This window comes from Amblyomma americanum, chromosome 2 (genome assembly GCF_052857255.1).
Source record: "Amblyomma americanum isolate KBUSLIRL-KWMA chromosome 2, ASM5285725v1, whole genome shotgun sequence".
In the NCBI taxonomy this organism is placed as follows: Eukaryota; Metazoa; Arthropoda; class Arachnida; order Ixodida; family Ixodidae; genus Amblyomma; species Amblyomma americanum.
Genome location: NC_135498.1, coordinates 201,964,340 through 201,979,786, shown reverse-complemented (window position 1 = coordinate 201,979,786; position 15,447 = coordinate 201,964,340).

Below are 15,447 nucleotides of genomic sequence, written 5' to 3'. Positions count from 1 at the left end.
AACACTGTTCCCAATTCCAGTTGTCCATAAATTTCCTCTTGCCCTATCGTAAGCTAACCCTCCCCACCGGTTAGCTCAGTTGGTAGAGCGACTGCTCCAATGAAGTGGTGGTCCGGTGTTCGAACCCTGGAGGAGAATTTTTGATTTAATTGCGAAGTTTCAGAGAAAGCTGTATAGCGTTCATTTGTAGCCATCTGGCTACGCCTGGGTGGATGTCAGTGAGTAATTATTCCCTCAATAGAAATCTGCTCCCCGTTGGGGGATTCCTCAAAGCATCTGATTAACACTCTTCCAACTTCGAGTTATTGATAAATTTCCTCTTGTCCTATCGTAAGCTTACCCTCCCGGTTAGCTCAGTTGGTACAGCGACTGCTTAAACCAAGTGGCGGTGCCGTGTCTGAACGCTGGAGGAGGACAAATGTTGCTTTAACTGCGAAGTTTCAGAGAAAGCTGTATAGCTTTCCTTTGTAGCAATGTGGCTATACTTGGTTTGGATGTCAGTGAGTAATTATTCCCTCAAAAGAAATCTGCTCCACGTTGGGGGATTCCTCAAAGCATCTGATTAGGCTGTTCGCTCTTCCAGTTATTGATAAATTTCCTCTTGCCCTATCGTACGCTTACCCTCCCGGTTAGCTCAGTTGGTAGAGCGACTGCTCCAACGAAGTGTTGGTCCCATGTTCGAAACCTGGAGAAGGACAAACTTTGCTTTAACTGCGAAGTTTCAGAGAAAGCTGTATAGCTTTCCTTTGTAGCCAAGTGGATACGCTCTTGTGGATATCAGTGAGTAATTATTCCCTCAATAGAAATCTGCTCCATGTTGCGGATTCCCCAAAGCATCTGATTACCTCTGTTCCCACTTCGAGTTAGTGATAAATTTCCTCTTGCCCTATTGTAGGCTTACCCTTCCGGAAAGCTCAGTTGGTATACCGACTGCTCCAGTGAAGTGGTGGGCCCGTGTTCGAACCCGGGAGAAGGACAAATTTTGCTTTCACTGCGAAGTTTCAGAGAAAGCTGTATAGCTTTCCTTAGTAGCCATGTCGCTACGATTGGGTGGATGTCAGTGAGTAATTATTCCCTCAATAGAAATCTGCTCCACGTTGGGGGATTCCCCAAGGCAACTGATTAACACTGTTCCCACTTCGAGTTATTGATAAATTTCGTCTTGCCCTATCGTAAGCTTACCTTCCTGTTAGCTCAGTTGGTAGAGCGACTGCTCCAACGAAGTGGTGGTACCGTGTTCGAACCCTGGAGGAGGACAACTTTTCCTTTAACTGCAAAGTTTCAGAGAAAGCTGTATAGATTTCCTTAGTAGCCGTGTCGCTACGCTTAGGTGGATCTCAGTGAGTAATTATTCCATCAATAGCAATCTTCTCCACGTTGGGGCATTCCCCAAAGCACCTCACTAAAACTGTTCCCGCTTCCAGTTGTGATAAATTTCCTCTTGCTCTATCGTAAGCTTACCCTCCCGTTTAGCTCAGATGGTAGAGCGACTGCTATAACGAAGTGGTGGCCCCGTGATCGAACCCTGGAGAAGGACAAATTTTCCTTTAACTGCGAAGTTTCATAGAAAGCTGTATACCTTTCCTTTGTAGCCATGTGGCTATACTTGGGTGGATATCAGTGAGTATTTATTCCCTCAAAAGCAATCTGCTCCACGTTGGGGGATTCCCCTAAGCATCTTATTAACACGATTCCCACTTCTATTTATTGATAAATTTCCTCTTGCCCTATCGTAAGCTTATCCCCCAGGTTACCTCAGTTGGTAGAGCGACTGCTTTAACGAAGTGTTGGTCCCGTGTTCGAAACCTGGAGAAGGACATACTTTGCTTTAACTGCGAAGTTTCAGAGAAAGCTGTACAGCTTTGCTTTGTAGCCAAGTGGCTACGCTTGGGTGGATGTCAGTGAGTAATTATTCCCTCAATAGAAATCTGCTCCACGTTGCGGATTCCCCAAAGCATCTGATTACCACTGTTCCCACTTCCAGTTATTGATAAATTTCCTCTTGCCCTATCGTAAGCTTACCCTCCCGGTTTGCTCAGTTGGTAGTGCGACTGCTCCAACGAAGCGGTGGTCCCGTGTTAGAACCATGGAGAAGGAAAAATTTTGCTTTAACTGCGAAGTTTCAGAGAAAGCTGCATAGCTTCATTGTAGCCATGTGGCTACGCCTAGGTGGATTTCAGTGAGTTGTTATTCTCTCTATAAAAATCTGCTCCACGTTGCAGGATTCCCCAAAGCATCTTAATAACACTGTTCCTTATTCCAGTTAATGATAAATTTCCTCTTGCCCTATCGTAAGCTTACCCTCCCGGTTAGCTCAGTTTTTAGAGCGACTGCTTCAGCGAAATTTTCGTCCCGTGAACGAACCCTGGAGAAGGACAAATTTTGCTATAACTGCGCAGTTTCAGAGAAAGCTGTATAGCTTTCCTTAGTAGCCATGTCGCTACGATTGGGTGGATGTCAGTGAGTAATTATTCCCTCAATAGAAATCTGCTCCACGTTGGGGGATTCCCCAAGGCATCTGATTAACACTGTTCCCACTTCGAGTTATTGATAAATTTCCTCTTGCCCTATCGTAAGCTTACCTTCCGGTTAGCTCAGTTGGTAGAGCGACTGCTCCAACGAAGTGGTGGTCCCGTGTTCGAACCCTGGAGGAGGACAACTTTTCCTTTAACTGCGAAGTTTCAGAGAAAGCTGTATAGCTTTCCTTTGTAGCCAAGTAGCTACGCTTGGGTGGATGTCAGTGAGTAATTATTCCCTCAATAGAAATCTGCTCCACGTTTAGGGATTCCCCAAAGCGCCTGATTAACACTGTTCCCACTTCGAGTTATTGATAAATTTCCTCTTGCCCTATCGTAAGCTTACCCTCCCGGAAAGCTCAGTTGGGATAGCGACTGCTCCAACGAAGTTGTGGGCCCGTGTTCAAACCTGGGGGAAGGAAAAATTTTGCTTTCACTGCGAAGTTTCAGAGAAAGCTGTATAAATTTCCTTAGTATCCGTGTCGCTACGCTTAGGTGGATCTCAGTGAGTAATTATTCCATCAATAGCAATCTGCTCCACGTTGGGGCATTCCCCAAAGCACCTCACTAAAACTGTTCCCGCTTCCAGTTGTGATAAATTTCCTCTTGCTCTATCGTAAGCTTACCCTCCCGGTTGGCTCAGTTGGTAGAGCGACTGCTTCAAAGAAGTTGTGGTCCCGTGATCGAACCCTGGAGAAGGACAAATTTTGCTTTAACTGCGCAGTTTCAGAGAAAGCTGTATAGCTTTCCTTCGTAGCCATGTGGCTACGCTTGGGTGGATGTCAGTGAGTAATTAGTCCCTCCATAGAAATCTGTTCCATGTTGGGGGATTCCCCAAATGATCTGATTAACACTGTTCTCACTTCGAGTTATTCATAAATTTCCTCTTGCCCTATCGTAAGCTTACCCTCCCGGAAAGCTCACTTGGTATAGCGACTGCTCCAACGAAGTGATGGTCCCGTGTTCGAACCCTGGAGGAGGACAACTTTTCTTTTATCTGTGAAGTTTCAGAGAAAGCTGTATAGCTTTCCTTTGTAGCCATGTGGCTACGCTTGGGTGGATGTCAGTGAGTAATAATTCCCTCAATAGAAATCTGCTCCACGTTGGTGGATTCCCAAAGCATCTGGTTAACACTGTTCCCCCTTCCCGTTGTGATAAATTTCCTCTTGCCCTATCGTAAGCTTACCCTCCCGGTTAGCTCAGTTGGTAGAGCGACTGCTTCAAAGAAGTTGTCCCGTGACCGAACCTTGGAGAAGGACAAATTTTGCTTTAACTGCGAAGTTTCAGAGAAAGCTGTATAGCTTTCCTTAGTAGCCATGTCGCTACGCTTGGGTGGATGTCAGTGAGAAATTATTCCCTCAATAGAAATCTGCTCCACGTTGGGGGATTCCCCAAAGCATCTGATTAACACTGTTCCCACTTCGAGTTTTTGATAAATTTCCTCTTGCCCTATCGTAAGCTTACCCTCCCGGTTAGGTCAGTTGGTAGAGCGACTGCTCCAACGAAGTGTTGGTCCCGTGTTCGAAACCTGGAGAAGGACAAACTTTGCTTTAACTGCGAAGTTTCAGAGAAAGCTGTATAGCTTTCCTTTGTAGCCAAGTGGATACGCTCTTGTGGATATCAGTGAGTAATTATTCCCTCAATAGAAATCTGCTCCATGTTGCGGATTCCCCAAAGCATCTGATTACCTCTGTTCCCACTTCGAGTTAGTGATAAATTTCCTCTTGCCCTATTGTAGGCTTACCCTTCCGGAAAGCTCAGTTGGTATACCGACTGCTCCAGTGAAGTGGTGGGCCCGTGTTCGAACCCGGGAGAAGGACAAATTTTGCTTTCACTGCGAAGTTTCAGAGAAAGCTGTATAGCTTTCCTTAGTAGCCATGTCGCTACGATTGGGTGGATGTCAGTGAGTAATTATTCCCTCAATAGAAATCTGCTCCACGTTGGGGGATTCCCCAAGGCAACTGATTAACACTGTTCCCACTTCGAGTTATTGATAAATTTCCTCTTGCCCTATCGTAAGCTTACCTTCCGGTTAGCTCAGTTGGTAGAGCGACTGCTCCAACGAAGTGGTGGTACCGTGTTTGAACCCTGGAGGAGGACAACTTTTCCTTTAACTGCAAAGTTTCAGAGAAAGCTGTATAGATTTCCTTAGTAGCCGCGTCGCTACGCTTAGGTGGATCTCAGTGAGTAATTATTCCATCAATAGCAATCTTCTCCACGTTGGGGCATTCCCCAAAGCACCTCACTAAAACTGTTCCCGCTTCCAGTTGTGATAAATTTCCTCTTGCTCTATCGTAAGCTTACCCTCCCGTTTAGCTCAGATGGTAGAGCGACTGCTATAACGAAGTGGTGGCCCCGTGATCGAACCCTGGAGAAGGACAAATTTTCCTTTAACTGCGAAGTTTCATAGAAAGCTGTATACCTTTCCTTTGTAGCCATGTGGCTATACTTGGGTGGATATCAGTGAGTATTTATTCCCTCAAAAGCAATCTGCTCCACGTTGGGGGATTCCCCTAAGCATCTTATTAACACGATTCCCACTTCTATTTATTGATAAATTTCCTCTTGCCCTATCGTAAGCTTATCCCCCAGGTTACCTCAGTTGGTAGAGCGACTGCTTTAACGAAGTGTTGGTCCCGTGTTCGAAACCTGGAGAAGGACATACTTTGCTTTAACTGCGAAGTTTCAGAGAAAGCTGTACAGCTTTGCTTTGTAGCCAAGTGGCTACGCTTGGGTGGATGTCAGTGAGTAATTATTCCCTCAATAGAAATCTGCTCCACGTTGCGGATTCCCCAAAGCATCTGATTACCACTGTTCCCACTTGCAGTTATTGATAAATTTCCTCTTGCCCTATCGTAAGCTTACCCTCCCGGTTTGCTCAGTTGGTAGTGCGACTGCTCCAACGAAGCGGTGGTCCCGTGTTAGAACCATGGAGAAGGAAAAATTTTGCTTTAACTGCGAAGTTTCAGAGAAAGCTGCATAGCTTCATTGTAGCCATGTGGCTACGCCTAGGTGGATTTCAGTGAGTTGTTATTCTCTCTATAAAAATCTGCTCCACGTTGCAGGATTCCCCAAAGCATCTTAATAACACTGTTCCTTATTCCAGTTAATGATAAATTTCCTCTTGCCCTATCGTAAGCTTACCCTCCCGGTTAGCTCAGTTTTTAGAGCGACTGCTTCAGCGAAACTTTCGTCCCGTGAACGAACCCTGGAGAAGGACAAATTTTGCTATACCTGCGCAGTTTCAGAGAAAGCTGTATAGCTTTCCTTAGTAGCCATGTCGCTACGATTGGGTGGATGTCAGTGAGTAATTATTCCCTCAATAGAAATCTGCTCCACGTTGGGGGATTCCCCAAGGCATCTGATTAACACTGTTCCCACTTCGAGTTATTGATAAATTTCCTCTTGCCCTATCGTAAGCTTACCTTCCGGTTAGCTCAGTTGGTAGAGCGACTGCTCCAACGAAGTGGTGGTACCGTGTTCGAACCCTGGAGGAGGACAACTTTTCCTTTAACTGCGAAGTTTCAGAGAAAGCTGTATAGCTTTCCTTTGTAGCCAAGTAGCTACGCTTGGGTGGATGTCAGTGAGTAATTATTCCCTGAATAGAAATCTGCTCCACGTTTAGGGATTCCCCAAAGCGCCTGATTGACACTGTTCCCACTTCGAGTTATTGATAAATTTCCTCTTGCCCTATCGTAAGCTTACCCTCCCGGAAAGCTCAGTTGGGATAGCGACTGCTCCAACGAAGTTGTGGGCCCGTGTTCAAACCTGGGGGAAGGAAAAATTTTGCTTTCACTGCGAAGTTTCAGAGAAAGCTGTATAAATTTCCTTAGTATCCGTGTCGCTACGCTTAGGTGGATCTCAGTGAGTAATTATTCCATCAATAGCAATCTGCTCCACGTTGGGGCATTCCCCAAAGCACCTCACTAAAACTGTTCCCGCTTCCAGTTGTGATAAATTTCCTCTTGCTCTATCGTAAGCTTACCCTCCCGGTTGGCTCAGTTGGTAGAGCGACTGCTTCAAAGAAGTTGTGGTCCCGTGATCGAACCCTGGAGAAGGACAAATTTTGCTTTAACTGCGCAGTTTCAGAGAAAGCTGTATAGCTTTCCTTCGTAGCCATGTGGCTACGCTTGGGTGGATGTCAGTGAGTAATTAGTCCCTCCATAGAAATCTGTTCCATGTTGGGGGATTCCCCAAATGATCTGATTAACACTGTTCTCACTTCGAGTTATTCATAAATTTCCTCTTGCCCTATCGTAAGCTTACCCTCCCGGAAAGCTCACTTGGTATAGCGACTGCTCCAACGAAGTGGTGGGCCTGTGTTCGAACCCAGGAGAAAGAAAAATTTTGCTTTCACTGCGAAGTTTCAGAGAAAGCTGTATAGCTTTCCTTTGTAGAAATGTGGCTACGCTTGGGTGTATGTCAGTGAGTAATTATTCCCTCAATAGAAATCTGCTCCACGTTGGGGGATTCTCCAAAGCATCTGATTAACACTGTTCCCACTTCCAGTTATCGATAAATATCCTCTTGCCCTATCGGAAGCTTACCCTCCCGGTTAGCTCAGTTGGTAGAGCGACTGCTTCAACGAAATGTTGGTCCCGTGAACGAACCCTGGAGGACAAATTTTGCTTTAACTGCGCAGTTTCAGAGAAAGCTGTATAGCTTTCCTTTCTAGCCATGTGGCTACGCTTGGGTGGATGTCAGTGAGTAATTATTCCCTCCATAGAAATCTGTTCCACGTTGGGGGATTCCTCAAATGATCTGATTAACACTGTTCTCACTTCGAGTTATTCATAAAGTTCCTCTTGCCCTATCGTAAGCTTATCCCCCCGGTTAGCTCAGTTGGTAGAGCGACTGCTTTAACGAAGTGTTGGTCCCGTGTTCGAAACCTGGAGAAGGACAAACTTTGCTTTAACTGCGAAGTTTCAGAGGATGCTGTACAGCTTTCCTTTATATCCATGTGGCTACGCTCGGGTGGATGTCAGTGAGTAATTATTCCCTCCATAAAAATATCCTCCACGTTTGGAGATTCCCCAAATAATCTGATTAACACTGTTCCCACTTCAAGTTATTCATTAATTTCCTCTTGCCCTATCGTAAGCTTACCCCCCCCTTCCGGTTAGCTCAGTTGGTAGAGCGATTGCTCCAACGAAGTGTGTGTCCCGTGTTCGAAACCTGGAGAAGGACAAATTTTGCTTTAACTGCGAAGTTTCAATGAAAACTGTATAGCTTTCCTTTATAGCTATTTCGCAATGCTTGGGTGGATGTCAGTGAGTAATTATTCCCTCAATAGAAATCTCACCCACGTTGGGGGATTCCCCAAAGCATCTTATTAACACTGTTCCCACTTCGAGTTATTGATAAATTTCCTCTTGCCCTCTCGATAGCTTACCCCCCGGTTAGCTCAATTGGTAGAGCGACTGCTCCAACGAAGTGGCGGTCCCGAGTTCGAACCCTGGAGAAGGACAAATTTTGCTTTAACTGCGAAGTTTCAGAGAAAGATGTATTGCCCTTCCTTTGTAGAAATGTGGCTACCCTTAGGTGGATGTCAGTGAGTAATTATCCCTTCAAAAGAAATCTGCTCCACGTTGCGGGATTCCCCAAAGCATCTCAATAACACTGTTTCCTATCCCAGTTAATGATAAATTTCCTCTTGCCCTATCGTAAGCTTACCCTCCTGGTTAGCTCAGTTGGTAGAGCGACTGCTTCAACGAAATGTTGGTCCCGTGTTCGAACCCTGGAGAAGGAAAAATTTTGCTTTAACTGCGAAGTTTCAGAGAAAGCTGTATAGCTTTCCTTGGTAGCCAAGTGGCTGCGCATGGGTAGATGCCAGTGAGTAATTACTCCCCCAATAGAAATCTGCACCACCTTGGGGGATTCCCTTAACCATCTCATTAACACTGTTCCCACGTCAAGTTATTGATAAATTTGCTCTCGCACTATCGTAAGCTTACCCTCCCGGTTAGCTCGGTTGGTACAGCGACTGCTCCAACGAAGTGATGGACCCGTGTTCGAACCCTGGAGGAGGACAACTTTTCTTTTATCTGCGAAGTTTCAGAGAAAGCTGTATAGCTTTCCTTTGTAGCCATGTGGCTACGCTTGGGTGGATGTCAGTGAGTAATAATTCCCTCAATGGAAATCTGCTCCACGTAGGTGGATTCCCAAAGCATCTGATTAACACTGTTCCCACTTCCAGTTGTGATAAATTTCCTCTTGCCCTATCGTAAGCTTACCCTCCCGGTTAGCTCAGTTGGTAGAGCGACTGCTTCTAAGAAGTTGTCGTCCCGTGACCGAACCCTGTAGGAGAACAAATTTTGCTTTAACTGCGAGGTTTCAAACAAAGCTGTATAGCTGTCCTTTGTAGGCATGTGGCTACGCTTGGGTGGATGTCAGTGAGTAATTATTCCCTCATAGAAATATGCTCCACGTTGGGGGATTCCCCAAAGCATCTGATTAACACTGTTCACACTTCGAGTTATTGATAAATTTCCTCTTGCCCTATCGTAAGCTTACCCTCCCGGAAAGCTCGGTTGGTATAGCGACTGCTCCAACGAAGTGGTGGGCCCGTGTTCAAACCCGGGAGAAGGACAAATTTTGCTTTCACTGCGAAGTTTCAGAGAAAGCTGTATAGCTTTCCTTAGTAGCCATGTCGCTACGCTTGGGTGGATGTCAGTGAGTAATTATTCCCTCAATAGAAATCTGCTCCACGTTGGGGCATTCCCCAAAGCACCTCACTAAAACTGTTCCCGCTTCCAGTTGTGATAAATTTCCTCTTGCTCTATCGTAAGCTTACCCTCCCGGTTGGCTCAGTTGGTAGAGCGACTGCTTCAAAGAAGTTGCGGTCCCGTGATCGAACCCTGGAGAAGGACAAATTTAGCTTTAACTGCGAAGTTTCAGAGAAAGCTGTATAGCTTTCCATTGTAGCCATGTGGCAACGCTTGGATGGATGTCAGAGAGTAATTATTCCCACACAGAAATCTGCTCCACGTTGGGGGTTTCCCCAAATGATCTGACTAACACTGATCTCACTTCGAGTTATTCATAAATTACCTCTTGCCCTAACGTAAGCTTACCCCCCCCCCCCCCCCCGGTTAGCTCACTTGGTAGAGCGGCTGCTCCAACGAAGTTTTGGTCCCGTGTTCGAAACCTGGAGGACAAATTTTGCTTTCACTGCGAAGTTTCAGAGAAAGCTGTATAGCTTTCCTTAGTACACGTGTCGCTACGCTTGGGTTGATGTCAGTGAGTAATTATTCCCTCAATATAAATCTGCTCCACGTTGGGGGATTCCCGAAGGCATCTGATTAACACTGTTCCCACTTCGAGTTATTGATAAATTTCCTCTTGCCCTATCGTAAGCTTACCTTTCGGTTAGCTGAGTTGGTAGAGCGACTGCTCCAACGAAGTGGTGGTCCCGTGTTCGAACCCTGGAGGAGGACAACTTTTCCTTTAACTGCGAAGTTTCAGAGAAAGCTGTTTAGCTTTCCTTTGTAGCCAAGTAGCTACGCTTGGGTGGATGTCAGTGCGTAATTATTCCATCAATAGCAATCTGCTCCACGTTGGGGGATTCCCCAAAGATTCTGATTAACACTGTTCCCACTTCGAGTTATTGATAAATTTCTTCTTGCCCTACTGCAAGCTTACCCCCCGGTTAGCTCAGTTGGTAGAGCGACTGCTCAGATGAAGTGGTGGTCCCGTGTTCGATCCCTGGAGAAGGACAAATTTTGCTTTAACTGCGAAGTTTCGGAGAAAGATGTATAGCTTTCCTTTGTAGCCAAGTGGCTACGCTTGGGTGGATGTCAGTGAGTAATTATTCCCTCAATAGAAATCTGCTCCACGTTGGGGATTTCCCAACGCATCTGATTAACACTGTTCCCACTTCCAGTTATTGATAAACTTCCTCTTGCCCTATCGTAACTTTCGCTCTCGGTTAGCCCAGTTGGTTGAGCGGCTGCTCCAACGATGTGTTGGTCCCGTGTTCGAAGCCTGGATAAGGAAAAAGTTTGCTTTAACTGCGAAGTTTCTGAGAAAGCTGCCCAGCTTTCCTTTGTAGCCATGTGGCTACGCCTGGGTGGATGTCAGTAATTATTCCCTCGATAGAAATCTGCTCCACGTTGGGGGATTCCTCAAAGCATCTGATTAACACTGTTCCCACTTCGAGTTATTGATAAATTTCCTCTTGCAATATCGCAAGCTTACCTTCCCTGTTAGCTCAGTTGGTCGAGCGATTGCTCCAACGAAGTGATGGTCTCGTGTTCGAACCCTGGAGAAGGACAAATTTTGATTTAACTACGAAGTTTCGTAGAACGCTGTACCGCTTTCCTTTGTAGACGTGCGGCTGCGCTTGGATGGATGTCAGTGTGTAATTATTCCCTCAATATAAATCTGCTTCACATTGGGGGATACCCCAAAGCATCTGATTATCTCTGTTCCCACTTCGAGTTATTGATAAATTTGCTCTTGCCCTATCGTAAGCTTACCCCCCGGTTAGCTCAGTTGGCAGAGCGCCTGCACCAACGAAGTGGCGGTCCCGTGTTCGAACCCTGCAGAAGGACAAATTTTGCTTCAACTGCGAAGTTTCAGAGAAAGATGTATAGCCTTTCCTTTGTAGAAATGTGGCTACGCTTAGGTGTTTGTCAGTGAGTAATTATTCTCTCAATAGAAATCTGCTCCACGTTGGGGGATTCCCCAAAGCATCTGATTAACACTGTTCCCACTTCCAGTTATCGATAAATTGCCTCTTGCACTTTCGTATGCTTACACTCCCGGTTAGCTCAGTTGGTAGTGCGACTGCTCCAACGAAGTGGTGGGCCTGTATTCGAACCCGGGAGAAAGACAAATTTTGCTTTCACTGCGAAGTTTCAGAGAAAGCTGCATAGCTTTCCTTAGTAGCCAAGTCGCTGATCTTGGGGGGATGTCAGTGAGTAATTATTCCCTCAATAGAAGTCTGCTCCACGTTGGGGGTTCCCCAAAGCATCTGATTAACACTGTTCCCACTTCGAGTTATTGATAAATTTCCTCTTGCACTATCGTAAATTTCCCTCCCGGTTAGCCCACTTGGTAGAGCTACTGCCTCAACCAAGTGTTGGTCTCGAGATCGAAGCCTGGATAAGGACAAATTTGCTTTCACACGAAGTTTCAGAGAAAGCTGTATGGCTTTCCTTAAGCCAAGTCGCTAATCTTGGGTGGATGTCAGTGAGTAATTATTCTCTCAATAGAAATCTGCTCCACGTTGGGGGATTCCCCAAAGCATCTGATTAACAATGTTGCCACTGCGAGGTATTGATAAATTTCCTCTTGCAATATCGCAAGCTTACCATCTCTGTTAGTTCAGTTGGTCGAGTGATTGCTCCAACGAAGTGATGGTCCCGTGTTCGAATCCTGGAGAAGGACAAATTTTGCTTTAACTAGAAAGCTTCTGAAAACGCTGTACCGCTTTCTTTGTGGACGTGCGGCTGCACTTGGATGGATGTCAGTGAGTAATTATTCCCTCAATAGAAATCTGCTTCACATTGGGGGATACCCCAAAGCATCTGATTATCTCTGTTCCCACTTCGAGTTATTGGTAAATTTACTCTTCCCCTATCGTAAGCTTACCCTCACGGTTAGAGCAGTAGGTAGAGCGACTGCTCCAACGAAGTGGTGGTCCCGTGTTCGAACCATGGAGAAGGAAAAATTTTGCTATAACTGCGAAGTTTCAGAGAAAGCTGCATTGCTTTTTTGTAGCCATGTGGCTACGCCTAGGAGGATTTCAGTGAGTAATTATTCTCTCAATAGAAATCTGCTCCACGTTGCGGGAATCCCCAAAGCATCTCAATAACACTGTTCCTTATTCCCGTTAATGATAAATTTTCTCTTGCCCTATCGTAAGCTTACCCTCCCGGTTAGCTCAGTTGGTAGAGCGACTGCTTCAACGAAATGATGGTCCCGTGAACGAACACTGGAGAAGGACAAATTTTGCTTTAACTGCGCAGTTTCAGAGAAAGCTGTATAGCTTTCCTTTGTAGCCATGTGGCTACGCTTGAGTGGATGTCAGTGAGTAATTATTCCCTCAATGGAAATCTGCACCACGTTGGGGATTCCCCAAAGCATCTGATTACCACTGTTCCCAATTCGAGTTATTGTTAAATTTCCTCTTGCCCTATCGTAAGCTTATCCCCACGGTGAGCTCAGTTGGTAGAGCGACTGCTCCAACGAAGTGGCGGTCCCGTGTTCGAACCCTTTAGAAGGACAAATTTTGCTTTATCTGCGAAGTTTCAGAGAAAGATGTATAGCCTTTCCTTTGTAGAAATGTGGCTACGCTTGTGTGTATGTCAGTGAGTAATTATTCTCTCAATAGAAATCTGCTCCACGTTGGGGGATTCCCCAAAGCATCTGATTAACACTGTTCCCACTTCCTGTTATCGATAAATATCCTCTTGCCCTATCGTAAGCTTACCCTCCCGGTTTGCTCAGTTGGTAGTGCGACTGCTCCAACGAAGCGGTGGTCCCGTGTTAGAACCATGGAGAAGGAAAAATTTTGCTTTAACTGCGAAGTTTCAGAGAAAGCTGCATAGCTTCTTTGTCGCCATGTGGCTACGCCTAGGTGGATTTCAGTGAGTAATTATTCTCTTAATAGAAATCTGCTCCACGTTGCAGGATTCCCCAAAGCATCTCAATACCACTGTTCCTTATTCCAGTTAATGATAAATTTCCTCTTGCCCTATCGTAAGCTTACCATCCCGGTTAGCTCAGTTGGTAGAGCGACTGCTTCAACGAAATTTTCGTCCCGTGAACGAACCCTGGAGAAGGACAAATTTTGCTTTAACTGCGCAGTTTCAGAGAAAGCTGTATAGCTTTCCTTTGTAGCCATGTGGCTATGTTTGGGTGGATGTCAGTGTGTAATTATTCCCTCCATAGAAGTCTGCTCCACGTTGGGGGATTCCCCAAAGCATCTGATTAACACTGTTCCCACTTCAAGTTATTGATAAATTCCCTCTAGCCCTTTCGTAAGCTTACCACCCGGTTAGCTCAGTTGGTAAAGCGACTGCTCACACGAATTGGTGTCCCGTGTTCGAACCCTGGAGGAGAAATTTTGCTTTAACTGCGAAGTTTAGGAGAACGCTGTATAGCTTTCTTTTGTAGCCATGTGGCTACGCTCTTGTGGATGTCAGTGAGTAATTATTCCCTCAATAGAAATCTGCTTCTTGTTGCGGATTCCGCAAAGCATCTGATTACCTCTGTTCCCATTTCGAGTTAGTGATAAATTTCCTCTTGCCCTATCGTAAGCTTACCCTCCAGGAAAGCTCAGTTGGTATATCGACTGCTCCAACGAAGTGGTGGGCCCGTGTTCGAACCCGGGAGAAGGAAAAATTTTGCTTTCACTGCGAAGTTTCAGAGAAAGCTGTATAGCTTTCCTCAGTAGCCATGTTGCTACGATTGCGTGGATGTCAGTGAGTAATTATTCCCTCAATAAAAATGTGCACCACCTTGGGGGATTCCCCTAAGCATCTCATTAACACTGTTCCCACTTCAAGTTATTGATAAATTTGCTCTCGCACTATCGTAAGCTTACCCTCCCGGTTAGCTCGGTTGGTACAGCGACTGCTCCAACGAAGTGATGGTCCCGTGTTCGAACCCTGGCGGAGGACAACTTTTCTTTTATCTGCGAAGTTTCAGAGAAAGCTGTATAGCTTTCCTTTGTAGCCATGTGGCTACGCATGTGTGGATGTCAGTGAGTAATAATTCCATCAATAGAAATCTGCTCCACATTGGTGGATTCCCAAGGTATCTGATTAACACTGTTCCCACTTCCAGTTGTGATAAATTTCCTCTTGCCCTATCGTAAGCTTATCCCCCCGGTTAGCTCAGATGGTAGAGCGACTGCTTTAACGAAGTGTTGGTCCCGTGTTTGAAACCTGGATAAGGACAAACTTTGCTTTAACTGCGAAGTTAAAGAGAAAGCTGTACAGCTTTCCTTTGTAGCCAAGTGGCTACGCTTGGGTGGATGTCAGTGAGTAATTATTCCCTCAATAGAAATCTGCTCCATGTTGCGGATTCCCCAAAGCATCTGATTACCACTGTTCCCCCTTCCAGTTATTGATAAATTTGCTCTTGCCCTATCGTAAGCTTACCCTCCCGGAAAGCTCACTTGGTATAGCGACTGCTCCAAAGAAGTGGTGGGCCTGTGATCGAACCCGGGAGAAGGACAAATTGTGCTTTCACTGCGAAGTTTCAGAGAAAGCAGTATAGCTTTCCTTAGTAGCCATGTCGCTACTCTTGGGTGGATGTCAGTGAGTAATAATTCCCTCAATAAAAGTCTGCTCCACGTTGGGGGATTCCCCAAAGCATCTGATTAACACTGTTCCCACTTCAAGTTATTGATAAATTCCCTCTTGCCCTTTCGTAAGCTTACCACCCGGTTAGCTCAGTTGGTAAAGCGACTGCTCACACGAAGTGGTGTCCCGTGTTCGAACCCTGGAGGAGAAATTTTGCTTTAACTGCGAAGTTTAGGAGAACGCTGTATAGCTTTCTTTTGTAGCCATGTGGCTACGCTCTTGTGGATGTCAGTGAGTAATTATTCCCTCAATAGAAATCTGCTTCTTGTCGCGGATTCCGCAAAGCATCTGATTACCTCTGTTCCCATTTCGAGTTAGTGATAAATTTCCTCTTGCCCTATCGTAAGCTTACCCTCCCGGAAAGCTCAGTTGGTATATCGACTGCTCCAACGAAGTGGTTGTCCCGTGTTCGAACCCTGGAGAAGGAGAAATTTTGCTTTAACTGCGATGTTTTGGAGAACGCTGTATAGCTTTCTTTTGTAGCCATGTGGCTACGCTTGAGTGGATTTCAGTGAGTAATTAAGCTCTCAATATAAATCTGCTCCGCGTTGGGGGATTCTCCAAAGCATCTGATTAACACTGTTCTCACTTCCAGTTGTTGATAAATATCCTCTTGC